We start from the raw sequence: 18,604 nt of genomic DNA on the forward strand, positions 1-18,604 counted from the left end.
CCTCTCACCAAACAGTCAATAAGGACATCACACAGTACCCTGCAGTGTGATGGTATGCATTACTCCTGAGGTGTAAATAACTCACACTCTTCCAGTACCATCCAGGAGCTGGAACAGAACTCTGCAAGCTGCAGGTCCTACAACCCCATTAAAAGTCTTTGTAGAAAGCAGCCGCTCACTTAATCTTTATCCACACCTCATCTCTCACATTTTGAAAAAGGTCAATAGAAAAAAAAAACCTTCCGAATGTCTTTACTTTAAGTGACATTTTTTGACTAAATATTGCAACCAGCAATAGAATTGCTGAACATACCATTAACCAGCAAATGATTAAGTGCAGCAGTTAGGAAATTTATATATATATATATATATATATATGTTTTACATGATAAAACTAGTTGTCACTAAGACCTGTTGAGCAAGCAGTGTTAATCCTACATTTTGATGATCAGCCAATTGTAAAACTTTGCTCAAATCAACAATTATTAAGACTGTGGGGCCTGTGTTTGAAACAAAATCAAAAAACAGTATCTAAATGTGATCTATTTTTAATTTGACATAATTTTTTCCAGATCACCAACAATGGTAGGACRTCAATAGAAAATATGTCTTCTTCAAGTTTTATGGGTGCTATGGATAAGTACAGAGCTGAACACTTTGCTGCAAAGGGTGCAGAGCCACCGTGCAGAAATATTCTCCCATGATAGACAGAGGTTTTCCGGTTTGATGCCTATGCACAAATCTCAGACAAAGTCAAATAATCTCAAACAAAATCAAATAATTTCAAAGCAGTACAGAGAGAATAGAGCTTGAACAAAGGATTGAAAGTCAACTTTCTGATTTTTATATGCAGCTCAACTGTTTATTATCTGTGTGATTTTGGTCAAGGTCACAGGTATGCATCAGGTTACTYGCCAGAGTTTCAAAGGACCATGCAAAGTAGGGAAGTAAAGACTAATTAAAGAACAAATGTGCCGCTCTTTTTACYAAGACATGGTAACTTTCATATTTAGAAAGATTTGGCTTATAAATAGTTTCCTTCCATATTCCAGTAAGCAACATTTCTAAATTTATGACTATTCCAAGTGATGATATTTAGTCTATATTCCTTGAGGAAAAAAACTAAACCAATCAAATACCTAATATATTAGTGGTGTTAATCAGACTCAAAATGTGTTCTCTGAGTAGGACACAACTCACAGCAAAATATTTCTAAGTTTGTGCATTATTACAGTGAGAAATGCCAAAATAATGGCATTTTGAAGTACTAAAGCACCTTCCTCACACTGACTGACAGGGTCATTTAAATATAAATTTGTGTGCTTTCATCTGTAAATCAAATAATCTAAGATTTATTCCAGAAGCAAATAGGAAGTTATGAAAAATCAGGCAGTTACATAAGCTGTCCTTTGCTCTTAAATGAATGAGAAGGAAACAATTATGCCAAGATTAAGAACACATAATGATAAAAGAAGTGTACTGAAAAAAACAGTTGCTCCTGAAATAACTGGTCACTTGTCTCAACTTTTGGGTGGGCAGATACAGGAAWGTATGTTAGTGTGATTGGTCCTGACTAATCACCTGCAGTAAAAACTAGGCTTGCAGTAAAAAGAGATACATTAAATTATTTCTTATTTGCCAGGCACTATCCTGATTTCCTTATATTATGCTGGAATTCCTGGACCCAGCTGTTACTTCCCCCAGTGCTTGACTCTGTGTATATGAAGGCAACGAGTGTCCTGCTCTTGACTTCAGGTGGAGGATGACTGAGTTCTGAACTTGATTTACCGAAAGTATAAAAAAACCCTCAGTTGTTTATCACAAACCGAAGTCTTGGCTAACATTGTATCGTTATTCTCACTAAAACCCTTGACCTTACTCCCAAGTAACTATAGCTACAGTCAAAAGCTCACAATTTGTTTTTAATAATAGCAGTGAAAATCCAGCCTTCCATGAAGCCAGGAAAGAGGCATAGATCATCACCTATGAAATTTCCAGGAGGAAGCTCTAGCAAGAAATCCATAGATCATCCAAAGGAGACTGTCCCCTCCATTACACTGCATCTGTGCAGAGACTGAAACATCTCAATAGCTTTGGCTCCTGACAGCAAGCACTGACTTGGCTGCAAGACTGTTCCTTGGACAATTCTTCAATAATTCTTAGAATAAAGATTTCTGAGAAAGACAATGTCAATTGGAATTATTATATATTTTGGAGGATTTTTCAGAGGGGAGAAAAAAAAATATTCCTCCACACTCCATATGCATTTGGCTTATTATGACTCTGCCTCTTCTGCCAGAATGGTATTTATGTCATAGAAAATCTTAAAACACCAGTCAAGTATAATCAAAGATTGTTGTTACACTTAATTTCTGGAGAAACTCTGCCTCATAATTTTATTCTGCATTTTCATAGAAAAAAAAAAAAAAGTGATATTTGTTTTTCTTCAAAGTGCTTTGTGACCAGCGCTAGGTATCCAAATATGAGTAAATTTCAATAAGTACATTTATGATAGTCTTGTCTGCTTCTGTGTTCTCTTTTAAGCTATGTGAAAACATGCTTTGRATCAGGAATTCAGAAAACACATAGCTCTCACCTGGGTGGCCCTGACTAATTTCTCACAACTTTCTGCACAGCTTCTTCAGGAAAGGCAGCAAGTGCCCAGGCAGAAATCGCTGACAGACTGACCAGGAAATCCTGTTGGACGTTGGTGTGAGTACCTTCAAGAACAGTTCACAACTAAATTCAGAATATGCTCCASCTACCACTCTTTATTCACAAAAGAAATAATGAGCCTAAATTGTATTTCAAGGAAAAGTGACACAAGCAACTAACTCCAGGAGGGAATTTGGTGCTGCCGATCCTGTGTAAGAGGATGTATCCATGTAGACTGGAGGAAATTGTCTCAGGAATGGGATTTGAGATTTCCCCTCACCTCGGTTTAGATATTGGCTGAGATTCCTTCTTAGCAATGGAGCTTTACAAATATTTCACTTCAAACCCACTAATGAAGTTGTGTAGTAATAAAAACTGTGTTCAGTAGTGTAATCCAGGAGAAAAGTTCTTAAAAAACTATGTTTTTTGGTGTGAAACTTTATTGAATATGACCTCTAATTTCTCTTCCTTTTTATTACCAAAAAAAAACAATAGTGAGAAATTATCAAGGTATTTCCAGCATAGAAATAAAGCTGCATTTATTATTACTTAAATCAGCTAGAGCAGACTAAGGCATATTTTCCTTTCTAAGGTTGGTGTTGATTTCTTTAAATAAAAGGAAGACACARGATGAGCAAAATATTTGTAACAAAAAATATTTAGATAATAGTTGTGTAAAAATTATTTAACATCACGGGTGTAATTTTTTAATTATAAACTTGTAAAATAAGATAGAAGTCCAGCAATTGAAAAGATTTGACAGTGAAAATTCTGTGGCTGCTCCACCCTGTCCTAAATGTTAAAATGAACAGTAGCAGGAAGGCATGTGTGCTCTTAGAACAATTTCTTCTTGTTTACAATTGCAGTAGGCTAAAATGAGTCATCTTTCTGTGCAAAAAAGACAACTGTGCTCACAAAAAATGTTTTGGTACTATCTGAAAAGTATCAGTAAATTATAATGTCAGAATGATATATTAACTTTCTTTGAATTAAAATTTGTAAGTCATGCTGCCAACAAGAATGAAAAGATATATAATTTCTTGTAATTCTGTTTCATGCTCATAACCTAGAGGACAATACCTATTTTTATTTGCAACTACTTAAWGGGCAGATGTTATAAAACTAAATTAAGATCATTGCAATATTTGTCTCTCAGGAATTTCTGAAATAGAACATGTTCTAGGGTTATAAAAATAATATGTAGCATTTTAGAAAATGTTTAAAATTCTTTTCATCATTAATTTCTCTTTATGCACAGAATAAATATAAAGAGTATTTATCAAAGGTTCCTACATTAAAACATAAGCTGTTAAGAAAAAATTTAAGTTTCCTGTACTAACCACGAGCATGACAGTTTTAGTGATAATTCGAAGGCAGTAGAGTAAGACAAACACTTTGTGCTTGAAAATAAGTCAGAAATTAATTGTTAAGTGTAAACCACTATATATTTCAGTAAGTTATCAAATCATTTGGAGAATAATGCATACAATACATAAACACAAACTTCAATATGTATCACAAAMGGTCTATGAAGGATTTAATCTATTCTTCAGCCTCTGTGGAAATAACTTCAGTTGAAAAAAAATGAGGTCAAGGGATTTTAGACAACAAATGAGCCACAAWACTTGTCAGAAAATTCAGCAAAGTATATAAAGTGGCTAAAATCTTTGCTTAGGGAATGGAAAATCAAACAGAAAGAAGACATGTTCCTTCCTGTAAGTATTCTCCATGAAACAAGCTATTAGAAAAGTAAATCCTGCGTACTTTAGCAAATATTCCAGGAAAGGGTATTTCTGTTTTGTGGTAGAGGAGAACATCAGCATAGAAGAGAGAGCTTTTGACTTTCTTTGAAGGTCACAAAAAGGGCAGAGCAACAAGGACTTTTAAAGAATAATATCCTGTCACATCAAAATCAAATATCAAAACATACTAGAAAGAACAGAGACAAAAACATTCACAGCAAGTTTGCCAGTGGTTTCTCTATTGACCCAAAAATTTCCACATAAATGAAGAACTAACTAAACAACCATATCAGGCCCATCGTGAAAGCCATTTAGCATGAATGAAAATACTAACCCAGATCTGTGTGCAACCCCTTCGATGATGTTAAAGAGTCTCTTGTTTTGCTGTGTTTTACATAATAAGAAAATAAACAAAGGAAAATAGTCCTTACCTCTGTAAAAATCAAAATTCAATGTACCCAGGAGCTGTAAAATTCGACCTTTATTTCTTGCTGCATCTGGACTTACAGGCAGATACAAATTAGAGAAATGAAAATTTTAGTTGAAAGTATGAATGGGCAGTTATCAGACCCTCCTATTTTCACTAAGATTTATTTAATGAGTAGAAATACTAATATTCCCATAAACTTGTGTAGAATATCAATTTTAAGAAATTGAATGGGGTCAGAAGTGTTGGCTCTTTCCCTATGTTTGCTGTCTTTTCTCCATGGATTTGGCAGTGAAGTTCATTAAGTTCACAATAGAAATTTCTGCTACTTCACAACACATCTCATTATGAAAGGGATTTATAAAACCCATGCTGATTGTAGCAATGGGGGCTGTCTTACAGAAAAAGCAGTAGCTGGACAGGTAAGATTTCTAGAATTTCAGGCAGACTGTAAATGAGAGCAGAATGGGAAAAGATTTGTTAACTTCTCCATAGAAAGTCCCCTTTAGTCACTTTGACCTGTCACTGCTTGAAAAATCACATCAAAGATTATTTCAGAGGGCTTTCTACAATTTTAGCCTTAAAAGAGGTGTTCAGACTTTCTGAGGCAAGTCACTAGAGTTTATTTGAACTACAAAACAGCAATGAAAGCTGCTTGATCAAGAAAACAAATTATAATCAACTTTCACTGCTATTAAAACACATCTGTTTTGGCTACATGGTATCCAAATGAAATCCTGTGTGAATGAATGTGTAAAATCAGCCAAGTTTGACCAGTGTTTATGACTTCATTTCCAAAGTAAATGTCATAAAAAAAGACTTTATCATTGCTTTGAGTTCTGTTCCACACAGAAAAAATCCTTTTGCAGATTAAAGATGAGAAAAGATAACAGAATTTTAAATAAACAATTTAAAAGTGGTGTGCACCTCATTGTATCATAGATCTGCATTCACATTGAAGAAACATCTTATAAATTTATAAGGGGGAGGGTGTGGATAAAATGCAATCATTTGGTCAAACATCCCAATAACCCACATTGAAAGAGCTGTTAATTTCWAAGGCAACTTAGAGCAAGTCAGCACAAAAGAAACAAGAGAGAAGAAAAGGAGGCAGAAGAGAAAAAGGGAAGAGCTAGAAAACCTTAAATTAAATATCAAATTCTTGTCTCAGAAAGTTGATTATTGATTTTACAACACCAAAAATATCAGAACCTTGCATAAAAAAAACCTTATCATCTCTATTCTGCATACCATACTGTTTCTTATGAACATGTGTATATGTATTGGAAATTAGGGAAGAAAAGGTACAGACTTTTAAAGCAGGAAGCAGGAAGGCTGTATAAATATTACTTTCTTGACCAATATCCRGAAAGCTCCACTCTGATGCTTTAATTTTTCCAGAGTGTATGAGGTTAGGGCTCCAGCAAACAGTTTTGTTTTCAGGTGTGTATAAAACTGTTCAGAAGAAAAGATGAGTTTACTTGTACATTATAAATCAATATAATATCTTTTTTTTTTTATATAGCCCCACCATACAGTGTTGCATGGATATCTACTGTTTTTTAAAGAGATACCTGTTCCATGGGTTGGACAGGTAACCTTACAAAACACAACTTATAAGGAAATATCAAACAGACCACAAGCATTTCAGGAAACTCAGGAATTTTCCAGCTTACAAATCAAAACAAGAAGGGAAAAGCAGGGGACTTGAGAGGCTGTTGTCTTGTGGTGTGAACGATGGGGACAAACATTTTAGCTGGGCCTGTTAAGATAGGACAAGGGGTAATGGTTTTAAACTAAGAGAGGGTAGATTTAGGCAAGATATAAGGAAGACCTTTTTTACAAAAGGGGTGGTGACACTGGAACAGATTGCCCAGGGAGGTGGTAGATGACCCACACTTGGAACCATTCTAAGTCAGGCTAAATGGAGCTCTGAGCAACCTGATCTAGTTGAAGATTATCCGCGCCAGGAGAGTTGGACTGATGGCCTTTAAAGGTATTCTATGATCATGTGCATTTCTATTGCTACTGCATGTGCCACTGAGCATAGAAATTTCCATCTTCCTTTCAGTCACAGATTTACACTGGCATTCCAAGATTATTCTTCATAGACAACCAGATAYATGATTATGGAGAAAATACAAATAGCAATATTTTTTTTTTAAAGTCACAAGTGCAGAAATGCACTTTTACTTTAATGTAAGTAAAATAAATTGAGAAGACTGGGTTAGTAAAGATAAAGATGGAATAAGTATATATATATAAGATTTGATCAGTAAAGGTTAGCAAATGGATAGATAAAGGAATAGATAAAGGAATTGTACAAAAGAACAAATTATTATATTCACTCATTTCTTAAATTTATTTTTAGTATTCTGGCAGATTCTCCATTCTGGTACACATGCATGACACATGGCAAGTCAAAAGAGTCTCTGCTCTGCCATATCACTGTACCGTAGTGCTGCATAGTGGGTTCCTTGTCCTCTTCTGCTACAAATTTTCACCATACTTGAAACACTTCTGATATTCTGAAGACTTCTACAGATATGGGAAACCTTTCTTAAATTTATTAATGACTTAAAATTTTTACTTGGAGAAATACAGGAAAACGGACTTCACTGTGATGCTGCACTAGGGTGCTTCTGGGGCCTTTGAGTGCTCTTTTTTAAGCTAAGAAATAAAAACACACATTAAGAAAGTATTATTTGTGTGTAGAATCAAGCACTTAACAATAAGTAACTACTTAAATTTTCATTGTTTTTGACTGCTTTATGATACAGCTTTTAACTTCATAGTCTTTTCTTTAAGCTCATTCTCATCCCATATCACACTTATGAATTACTGTACAGTGCTGACAAATCAATTCAACTGAACATTTCACAGATTGTCAGTAGAACATGCTTCTAAATAATAACAATATTACCTTATTGGAAGTCATGTCTAAACATATGAAATGTTTAATGCCAAGTTCAATGAAGAAATCAAATCATGACTCACAGTAGTTTGTAGAATTCAGACAGCTTTGGCTTCCTTTTGTTGGCAAAACTAGCAGCCAGGCTCTGAAAAGTTATTGACTTACACCACTAATTGTTATCTTGAATTGAGATCATATGCAGTCTTTTAAATCTGTGTCTCCCCTTTGCTAAACAAGGTTAATAATCATTCCTTTTGCAGAGTTGGGGTGAAAACAAGTAATATCGGTACACATCTGAGATATTATTGAAAGATGGAATAAAAAGGTGGATGACAGAATAAATCACTTTCTCTGAAAAGCAGAATTTCAGCGCTATGAAATATATGTAGTGCTGGACTGTTTTATTGTCAGTGAATGAGAATTATTGTGGGTTTTTTATCATTATCATTATCATTATTTTTAAATGGGTAGTGTTTTACACTATGCTTCACAAGAAGTTTTCTGTAAAAATTCTCTTAAAAACTGACCACCTTATCACAACACTTCACTAGCTCACTAAAAGCAATATTAGAATTTTCTCCTTGAACAGAGATTATTTCCAACATTTGACTTTACAAATTAGGGAACAAGAAGAACCATGCAAACATAGAATAGTCCAAATTGAAAGATGCCTCTTAAGATGATTTGGTATAAACTCCTGAAAGCAGGGATCTAGATTAGGTTACCAAGGGCTCTGCCAAGCCAAGTTCTTAGTAATTTCTTTCTCAAGTTCTGAAAAATATTCCACCACTTCTCTGAGTAACCTGTTCCAGAGTTTAATTGTTCTCACAGTGAAGATAATCTTTCCTATGTCCAGAGGTATTTTTTTCTGAAGAACTTGAGTTTATTGCCTCTTGTCCTGTCCCTGTTCATGCTTGAGAAAAAAACACCTCCCTCTCCACCACACCCGTGCTTTTAAGTACTGGAAGACTGCAACTGCGTAACACCAAGCCTTCGAACTCCATTCCTCTGACTCTCTTCTAAGGGATTACTTCACATGCTATGTTTCACTATCCCACTGTCTTACTTGGGAGCCCCACCTACAGTAACATACTGAACAATATTGCTTCTGAATGTGCATATTTGGAAAGTAAAGAAGGATCACTTCAAAGCCTTCAAAACCTAAATCATGTTCTTCCAACAGTCTTAACTCCCTAAAGCAACTTAAAATTATTCATTTACTAGGTCGCCTTCCTTGCAGAAAACAAAAAACTGAGTCTGCAAAGTAAACAGCTTTAAACCTTGTACAATRCACAAATGAGACTGACATGAGATGTGTGTTAATACACAGGTGCATAGGAGAGAAGGGAAGAATGAAAGGCTGGATTCGAGGGAGCTAGCTTCTGAATTGTCTTTAAAGATTTACAGTCCATGAAGACACCATGTGGAGTGATGCAGAATAACAGGCTTAGAAGTAAAGTACAATCAAAACTAGCATTATAGCGGGCTTTTTTTGACATGTCTGAGGTCACTTGGACCCAGAAACAAACTTTCTATACATTAAAGGAAGTGAGAAACAACCAAACAGCACAGGCACAGGAGAAGAAAGAGTTATGAAATTGTTAGGGTATGGTACTGCAGCCTTGTCCTTTCTGGATAATAATGTCTGGATACACATTTATAGCCTAATAGCTGCATATTATTTTTGCCAACTGTTGGATGCGGGCTTTCTCAACCACAGCATTTTCGCTTGTATTTCATATTTTAATTCCATTTCAATCATTTTTACAAAAAAAAAAAAAAATTAAAAAAAAAATTAAAAAAAAGCTGTTTTACTTAAGCTATGAAAAGTTGTTTCCTATGGAGTCCAGAGCATCAAGCAGATAACCCTGAAGGGAAACATGCCCTACCTCTTTAACAATGATTGACAGAAATCATCTGATTTGAATCTTTATGCCTTTAAATTAAATAGTCCTAGAAGTCTCAACAAAGCTTCTCTTCAAACAATAGCCACAGCATTATGTTCAAATGAATGAAAGCTTTGCAAAATATGATTACAACTAAGAACTGAGCTCTCATAATGTGACCATTAATTCCACTGCCATTAAACACTATAAGACTTAAATAGTCAAGCTATTTTCAGTAACTTTATAGTATTTTTATCAGCAGTGACAAATGCTAAAGGAAAGAGGAAAATAATGGGTCTGGCAGCAGTGTTAACATGATGCCATTTTTGTCCCATTCCTACCAATTAAAGTATTTTCCCTTAAATTATAATTATTTGTAACATATTTTTCTTTCTCTTTTAACCTTTTAACTGTTCTCTTTTATGTTATATTACATCATATTGTGCTATTCGTCTCAGTAACATCCTGCAGAGGTGAACTCAACTGCATAGTTAATCTGTACTGCTCTAGACATTTGTTTGCTTGATCCACATGGACAAAAACTGCATGTCCCAAAACAGTCCTCTTTTTCCAACAGTGTTAGATGGGTAAAAAAAACCCTGTATTATCTCTGCTTAAATACTTTGTCAGAGCATCTGCAATTTTGGTGCTGCTTTATWGTCTTTAATCATCTAATTGTATTGAGGAATACAAGAAATATGTTCAGGATGTTGTGTCTTTCTCAATGCCCCTCATTCATCAGTGAGCTTTGGCATGAGATAGCTCTTCTCCCCTTGACTCYACAAGTGTAAAATCTGAACTTACATGTCTCCTCCACAAAATGTACAGTACAAGTCTTTCCAATGTCTTTGCCCCAGAAATTAATTTTCTCTCACGTCCTGTATCTTGTTTGTTCCCCTTTCTTGTACCTACCATTATTGCCTTTTCAGTGCGGGATGGGAAAACGAGTTTAGGAACCTGGTTATTCTAATTTTTTTTTAATTGTTTTATGAACCAATTTTATTTTCAATAGGTGAGTCTCAGTTAGTCAATCTCAGAAAAAAAACATATTCTCCTAAGAAATCATATTGAAAAGATAGTTCCAGGCATTCTGTTGCTTCCAGCTGAGTTCAGGGTGCCTTATAAGAAGTATACATATTTTCTTAGGCAGAATCTCTTTCAAAGACATGCTGGAAAAGGTGATGCCATAAATCTGTGTCAGGCCCAGATGTGCAAGTTTGTGGAGCCTAAAAGTCATCCCAGCATATTTTCATAAATGCTTCCATGATTTGTTTAGGCGGTGTAAAGTAATGTGTGTACATTAGAAAATAACCACTCAATGTACCTATGGTAAATATGTGATGCATTAACTGTACATAAAAGGCACCGAGGTAAGGACCAGAGGCTGTGGCTCAAACATTGGTTAGAGAATTTTGCTCACAGGCCATAAAAACAATAACAAGGAGAGTCTTCTTCTATTTGAGCTTACAGGACTCAAGCTATCAGTGTACATCCATGTATAAGCATGTGTACCCCCCATAATATCTCTGGAACAGCTGAACACAGAATAAAGCTGCAGAGTTCATGATTCTTCTGTTTATCATTGTCTCCAAAGAAATTCTTTCTTACTACATCAAACATTCAGAACAGTTTAGAACATTTCCCTAACACAGGTGCTTAACGTTGAAAATGGTATTGTGGGGTTTTTTCAGTTAGAATCATGACATTTAATGATAATTTAAAATACATATAAAATTCATAAATACACATATATAGTTCCTTTATTCCTTCAGGCTAATTTGTTTCTATTACTCAGATTCCAGATATTTGTTTTCCTGTACTTTGACATGATTGATACCAGTCTGGTATATTTTCAGTCTCTTTCTGCCTTTATATTCTTTTCTCTTATGCAGTTTTGGACCTTAATAAAACCCAATCCCTTATGACATTATCATTTACTTTCACCATTGTCAACAAGACATTTTCTGTCAGTACTGTAGGTCATTAAAATTTGCAGCTTTTTTCTAAAATTCCTGACAGATCTTTACTTCCTTTTCCCCTTAACAGTATTATATAAAATTGGTCTTTATCATCTTTTTAAGTATCATTCCTGTTAACAAAATCACTGGTTAATTTTAGTCAGAGCCTGGCCCACTCATTTCTCTTTCAAAAATTAAAATAAATAAAGGTATGATTATTTCTTAACAAAATACCTTCCAGGTAAAACTATAAATACCATAAACTATCATCCTCATCCTAATATTCAGAATTTCCTAAGAGAAATTAATATAATGTGTTTATCAAGTGTTTAGACAAATACTCAGGCAAACCAACATAGTATCAAATGTTGACATTCTTAGATGCCTGAATTAAACTGGTTATACACCTTACACAGTATGAAAAATTGAAGAGACACAAAGAATTTTGGAAGAGTTACTTGAAATCAAAACAGTCAAAATCTAGGCTTTACTGGGATTAATTATTTGGGATTACACCAAGGTCAACTATAAATTCTGTCTAAAAGAAGCAATTGTTCTAAGAGTGGAACCCAGCCACCACTATTTTTACAATGCTCATAGTAATATTGTGACACTGAGCCCTGCTTTAAACAGAAGCTATGTGGCATGAAATTTTCCATGAGTATCCTAGGAAAGAAAATGCAGCAGTAAACATCATTAGTCAAGCAAGACCTACACGTCATAAGCAATAGGCAAGAGTCCAGGAAGGCCACAAGGTTAAAATGCTTTGTTTGAGTAATTATAGGATTTGAAGGATTAGGCTGAACCAAAGGATTTAAGGACAAGGAGGGATTAAAGGGAGAAATAAATAAATTAAATTAAAGAGAATGAAGGTATAGAAGGCAGCACAAAAATGATATTACAGTCACAAAGTTTTTGAAACAAGAATTGTTAAATAAAATAGTTGTAATTGAAGGTAACATGATTTTCCTGTATATGTTTGCTATTAATTAACAGAGTTCACAGAGACAAAGATTTCTTTCCAAAATATCTGTACGTTTCTGAGACAGAAGACCTAACACAAAAAGCACATATTTGAGGCGAGCTGTAAAGAAGCCAACTTCTTTCTATCCCAGAATGTATTCTGTGGCTTCTATGAAAGTGAGGTCCCAGAGAACAAACCCCTAGGTGAGATCACAGCCACCACAGACTGTTATTGAAATCTGAAAATTCTTGTCATACACACTCAAAAAGAATTCCAATCTTTATCTTATGCCACCCTGAGTTACAACATTTYACAAAAGCCAAGCTTGTTTAATTTAAATGCCTACTGCCCTTGCAAGCTGATAATAGTGAGAATTATCTCAGAGTCTTTTTCTTGAAAATGGTGGATGAGAAAAATTATTCAAGGCTTATGATGACTTGGCGATCCATAGGTCACAATGAATAAAATGCCAAGATAACCATAGGTATACAACACTAGACATAAGTGAATAAAGAGTGGGGTATTTTATGAAACAGTCACTCACAAATGCAAGACAATGGCACTTTGAGCACAGCTGTGCGAAGAGAATATCGTTTGAAAGCAGGTTTGAAAAATGACCGCGCTCGGAGCCCGGGCGGGCCGAGAGGCGGGGGCGGCCGGCGCGGGGGCTCCACCTGCTGGGCAGCGGCGGAGAGAAGCGCTTCGTGCGGAGCCGCCCGCAGTTCCTGCTCTCCCGGTCCCGCCGTGGCACCGCGCGGCTCCTGCGCCTGGCCGAATGMGGACGGCTTACCGCGTTGGACAGTGGGTCTAAAACTACCGTACTTGTCAGCGAGATGGCTGACTTCAAACAAAACCAAATAGTGTCAGCAACCCAGAAAATCAGACTTGAAATTCTGCATACATTTTCTTAAATAGCTTTATTAAGGGCTGGGTGTTCAGTTTCTCTCAAAGGGATCATCCTGAAAGTCTAGTTTAACTTCAGGAACATTAAGCAAAGCCTTAAAGTGGTTAGCATTGGTTTGTTATTTCCACATTAAAATATTATAATAAGTTTTCAATATAAGCACTGTTTTTAATATTATGGTACAATTCTTTTCTTTCAAATATTATTTAACTTCTGTTTCTTGGTTCAGACAGAATATTGCTTCCGAAAACTACAGAAATTTGGACACTAGCCCAATTCACAGGTTCTGTAATTACACCTGGCCTTATTTCTGAAATAGGAAAAGGATTCAGTGTCCAGAAGTGCTATGTGCAAATAATCCAAACTTGGMATATTGATTCATATTTCCTTATTCATTAAATCTAGGTAACCTACCTCAGATTGCAAAAACTTTACATATTTGAATAGATTATCCTTTTTATCCTATTTGAATATTGACATCATATGCCAACAAGAAATACTGTTGGAGGGTATTTGCCTTTTGAAGTTCAGCTTTTCTGCATCACAGAAAAATCAAGTTACTTTTCTTATAAGCTGTTGTTATTTTTGGCCAAGAACAATCAGTTGTTTGCTTTCTAAAATCTAGCTTTCTCTAAACTGAATATTCCCAGTGAAACAGCATCTCCTGACAGCTCATGCTGACAAATTTTCCCACACTCCCTTTAGCGTGCTGAGTCCTGATCATCAAGTTTCTAGAGCGGTTTTCAGTTCTCATSCTCATTTGGAGCTGTTTGTGGTGCAATCATTCTCACACAGTGTTTGTGGGGGGGTGGGGAGAATTGTAAAGCTGTTCCCCCGCCCCCTCCCACTCCCAGTAGCAGGAATGGCCACTGATTTCCCTCATATGGGTCAGTGACCAGACACCAGATGGTGGAAATATTGTGTCCTACTAATCTGGCCCAGAGTTGGCAATTCAGAGGTGAAAAGCTTTATCCCATTACCAACTGCCTGAGCTGTCCTGTCTCCAACCTGTGGGCTAAAGATTAAACAGCTAATAGTCTTGGAGGAACTACCGCCCCCTCAAATATCCCATCCACTGCACATCCCAGATATCTACTGGGCAGATCTGGGAGAAGATCCACAAATGTCAGTATGTTTTATTGATTTCAAATTCTACCTAAGGAGGAATGAAAAAGATGCCAGGCTGATAAAATTACAGCATCAATTCAGATAGCACTACTTATGCAACGTCTGGAAGGAAAAGTTTACTGCAGAAAAAATATCAGGAAAAGTATTTTTTGCAAAGTAAGGCTTTTTGTGAGAAATGCAATCTGGAAGTAAATGGACTAGGCATCAGAAGAAGAAAATATGATGCAATTCTCTTTTGCAGGTTTCAGAAAAAAAAAATCACATTATTGGTATAACACTACAGTCATAATATGCTCAGAACAGTAGAACCAGTTTTAGTGAATTTATTCATCCTATCATCCCCATTTTCTTTACCTTCTGCACAAGTATTTTTCTCTGCTGTATATTTAAGCTTTTAATTCGTACCCATTAGCCTTCTGTACTGCATCCACGATCAATATCAAAAATTCTGGTTTACACTATAAATTGCCAGAGGAGCTACTTTGACATTTGTGAAGATGACACAAAACATGTAATTTGGAATTCAAGGTAACTGCAAGGGAAACAATTCACAGAATTTCTTCTCTATATCCAGACTTAATCACTCAAATTCTTTAAAAATGCAAATAAGTTTAATGCCAGTGTAAATTTTGAAAATATGAGAACACAAGAGAAAGGAGCTAGTAGGTTATATTTAAATACGTGTACATTCTGTGTTAGACCAGGATATATTTGGATCTATATTCTTTCACTCCTGCAGAAAAACATGACTCAGATTACATATCATGATCTTATAAAATCCTATCGCAACTATAATTACCATAATTACCAGGACTTCTCATTAGACTCTTTCATCCATATGGAAGATTTGACTGTTCAAATCTGTCAAGCCATGCACAAAGAACTCATTTACAGAAGAGCTATGGAAGGAACTGTAAAAAAGCTGCCCTTGAGAGAAGAGAAAGGGTAAGCACAGCTCCTTGCTGTTATCTTAGATGCCCTAGTGTTCATTCCTCCCTTCATGTTTCATACAGCTTCACTTAGGGCAGCTACAGAAATGTATGCAGTGTGTATATCTGTGTTCTTGGCCAGCTTTATTTATGATAACCAGCTTAATTTATTTAGAACCACGATGTTTCTAATGACTAAAAACACTCCAGCTTTTGTCCACAGTCATCCTATCACATCACACTTAGTGTCATAGTCATAGTAGTAAAAAGCATTGTTCTAAGGTAGATTACACAAATCTGAATCTCTCACAGCTAGTTCTTTTCCTTTAAAATATACAATTAGGTCTTGCAAAAAAAGAAAAAAAAAGTTAAGTATTAAAAATATTCTCAAATATTAAAAAAAAAAAAAAAAAAACAAAAACAAACAAGCTAAAAACATGAAAAGGAACATGGAACAGGAAAAATTAATTTCAGAAAAGAGTATTTTCCATACTTTGTAGTTAATACAAGAAACAATGATTTCTTTTTCTTTTAATTTGGAGAAGACTGGAGAAAAAAATAAATTAAAGGAAAATAGGCTAAGGAATATATTTAGAAAGGTTATAAGAATGTTTAACTAAGGGAACTGTTTTTCCAGGCGCAGATAATAATTTAAAACAACTGAAAGTATGCATATCAAAAACAGAATCAAAGGAAATACATAAAAGAAGCAGTAAATTTTGATGAAAATTACTACAGCTGACCTGTAGGATAACCCTAATGAACCTGTTAGTATTAGTAGCTAGATGGTCCACGATCCCTACTACATAGCCAGAGTACAGCTTGTGTGCTTCTGAAAACAGAACAGGGCACTTGGCAGAAATTACACTTTCATTACAAAATTTGACTCCTCTGTGGACTTGCAGAACATCTTGTTTTCAGAAAAGGTCTTTAATAACTGGGCCCAGTAATAAAAATATTATTATGTTTGGCACCTTGACTGGACAAACCAGTTGTGCTGCCCTGTAAACATAATATCACATAAGGAGACTTCCGCCATTTCTGTCGCTGTCTAGCTTCCACATGGAACTTAATCACATTTAGCTGGCCATAATCTATAAAACATTTTGTATGTAACCATGTGCTTCTTACAAACTTCAGTGGGAAGGTCTGTTCTGGAAAGCCCAAACATTTTTTTTAGTGTACATCATCTGCTAATTGTCCTGTTCTCTAAAACAGCATCATCTGTTTCCTTTGGTAAGTTTCATCAGCACTCAAAGCTCAAAGAAAACGTTCTTTTAAAAACCTTTAGTGASCATATGTACCGGGATATCCACAGCTGCTCAGATGAGTAAAACCATGTATATTTTAAACACAATGCATACAGGGTAGAAACTGCAACATCTGCAAAAACATTGGTAAAAGTGACATTAGGATGACTGAGCAAACAGAAAGGCTATCCTGCAATGGGAGACCATTAGGTGAGTGACATGAAATTGTTGAGGATAAAACTACTCTTTTATATTATTCTCTTATAGCAAATAGCCATGATAGTAGGTGAGAGTTGTTTAAACTACAGGGTAATRTTGGCGCTAGAAGAATAAGCAGGACCTGAATAAACTTAGACTGGAAATAAGACTGCATTACTAATCACAAGGGCGTTCTGGATGAAAAGGGGAATCATGATAGTGAAATACTGGCTATTACGTCCCTTTGGCAGCCTTTAATCTACACCTGAAACACTGAGGCTATGTGCTTTCCTTCCTATGGAAAAGTAGTATCATTCTCTTTCAAGAGCCCATCAATGAAATAAGGATACCACCTCCAGTAAAGAATGTATCCTATGTTTGCTTCCACACAAGAGGAGCCAGGGCAGAAAGGTCTTACAGGTTATAATCAGTAAACCTTTCAGTACTTTATGTCGTATTATCCTGAATAAAATGTCCARCCCACAGCTGGAGAAACACATCATGCGACGGGTGAGCAACTGGCTCAGAGGTCAGGCACAAARGGTTATGGTGAATGGGGTGACATCAGTCTGAAGATCCATCACTAGTGGGRTTCTGCAGGGCTCTATCMTTGGCTCTGTGCTCTTCAACACCTTCATTAATGAGCTGGACAMAGGACTGGAAGGGATACTAAGCAAATTTGCAGAAAGGAGGAGCTGTTGACTCTGTCAAAGGCAGGAAGTTCCCCCTGTAGAGACACCTTGACAAATTAGAGGACTGGGCAATCACCAAATGTATGAAATTCAACAAGGGAAAATGCCAGATTCTGCACCTGGGATGGGCAACCCTGGATGCACTGACAGATTGGGAAATGAGAGGATGGGAAGCAGTGACAAGGAAAGAGACCTGGGGGTCCTGATTGCCAGGAAGTTGAACATGAGCCAGCACTGCCCTGGCAGCCAGGAGAGCCAACCACATCCTGGGGTGCATCAGGCACAGCATYGCCAGCCAGGCAAGGGAGAGGATTGTCCTGCTCTGCTCTGGGCTGGGGCARCCTCACCTCAAGCGCTGTGTGCAGTTTTGGGCACCACAATATAAGATGCTATTAAACTATTAGAGCACCCAATGTAGGGCAATGAAGATGGTGAAAGGCCTTGAGATGAAGCCCTATGAGGAGTGGCYGAGGTCACTTTGTTCAGCCCGGAGGAGACTGAGGGGAGACCTCACTGCAGTCTACAACTCCCTTGCTAGGGGAAGGAGAGGGGCAGACCCTGATCTCCTCTCTGGTGACCAGCGACAGGACCCAAGGGAATGGCCTGAAGCTGTGTCAGGGGGTTTAGGTTCAAAACTAGGAAAAGGGTGGCTGGGCAGTATAACAGTCTCCCCAGGGCAGTGGTAACTGCACCAGCCTGACAGAGTCCAGAGCCCTTGGGCACACGCCGTGATTCTTGGAGATGGTGCTACGTGGGGCCCTTCCAACTCGCCTCATTCCGTGATTCGGTGATAATGCAGCGGAACGCGGAGCCACCATRGATTTCTCAGCCAGTGTGAGCGCGGCACAGTCACAGCCACGCCTCGTCACTGGCGGCCTGCAAAGGCGGCGGGGAGCGCGGGCAGCGAGGTTCCCGATTCGGGATCYTCGGCCATTGCCGGCTCGCTGTCCCTCAGCG

Source organism: Malurus melanocephalus, unplaced genomic scaffold (assembly GCF_030028575.1).
Source record: "Malurus melanocephalus ecotype Western Australia unplaced genomic scaffold, MMel_1.1 scaffold_238, whole genome shotgun sequence".
Classification (NCBI taxonomy): Eukaryota; Metazoa; Chordata; class Aves; order Passeriformes; family Maluridae; genus Malurus; species Malurus melanocephalus.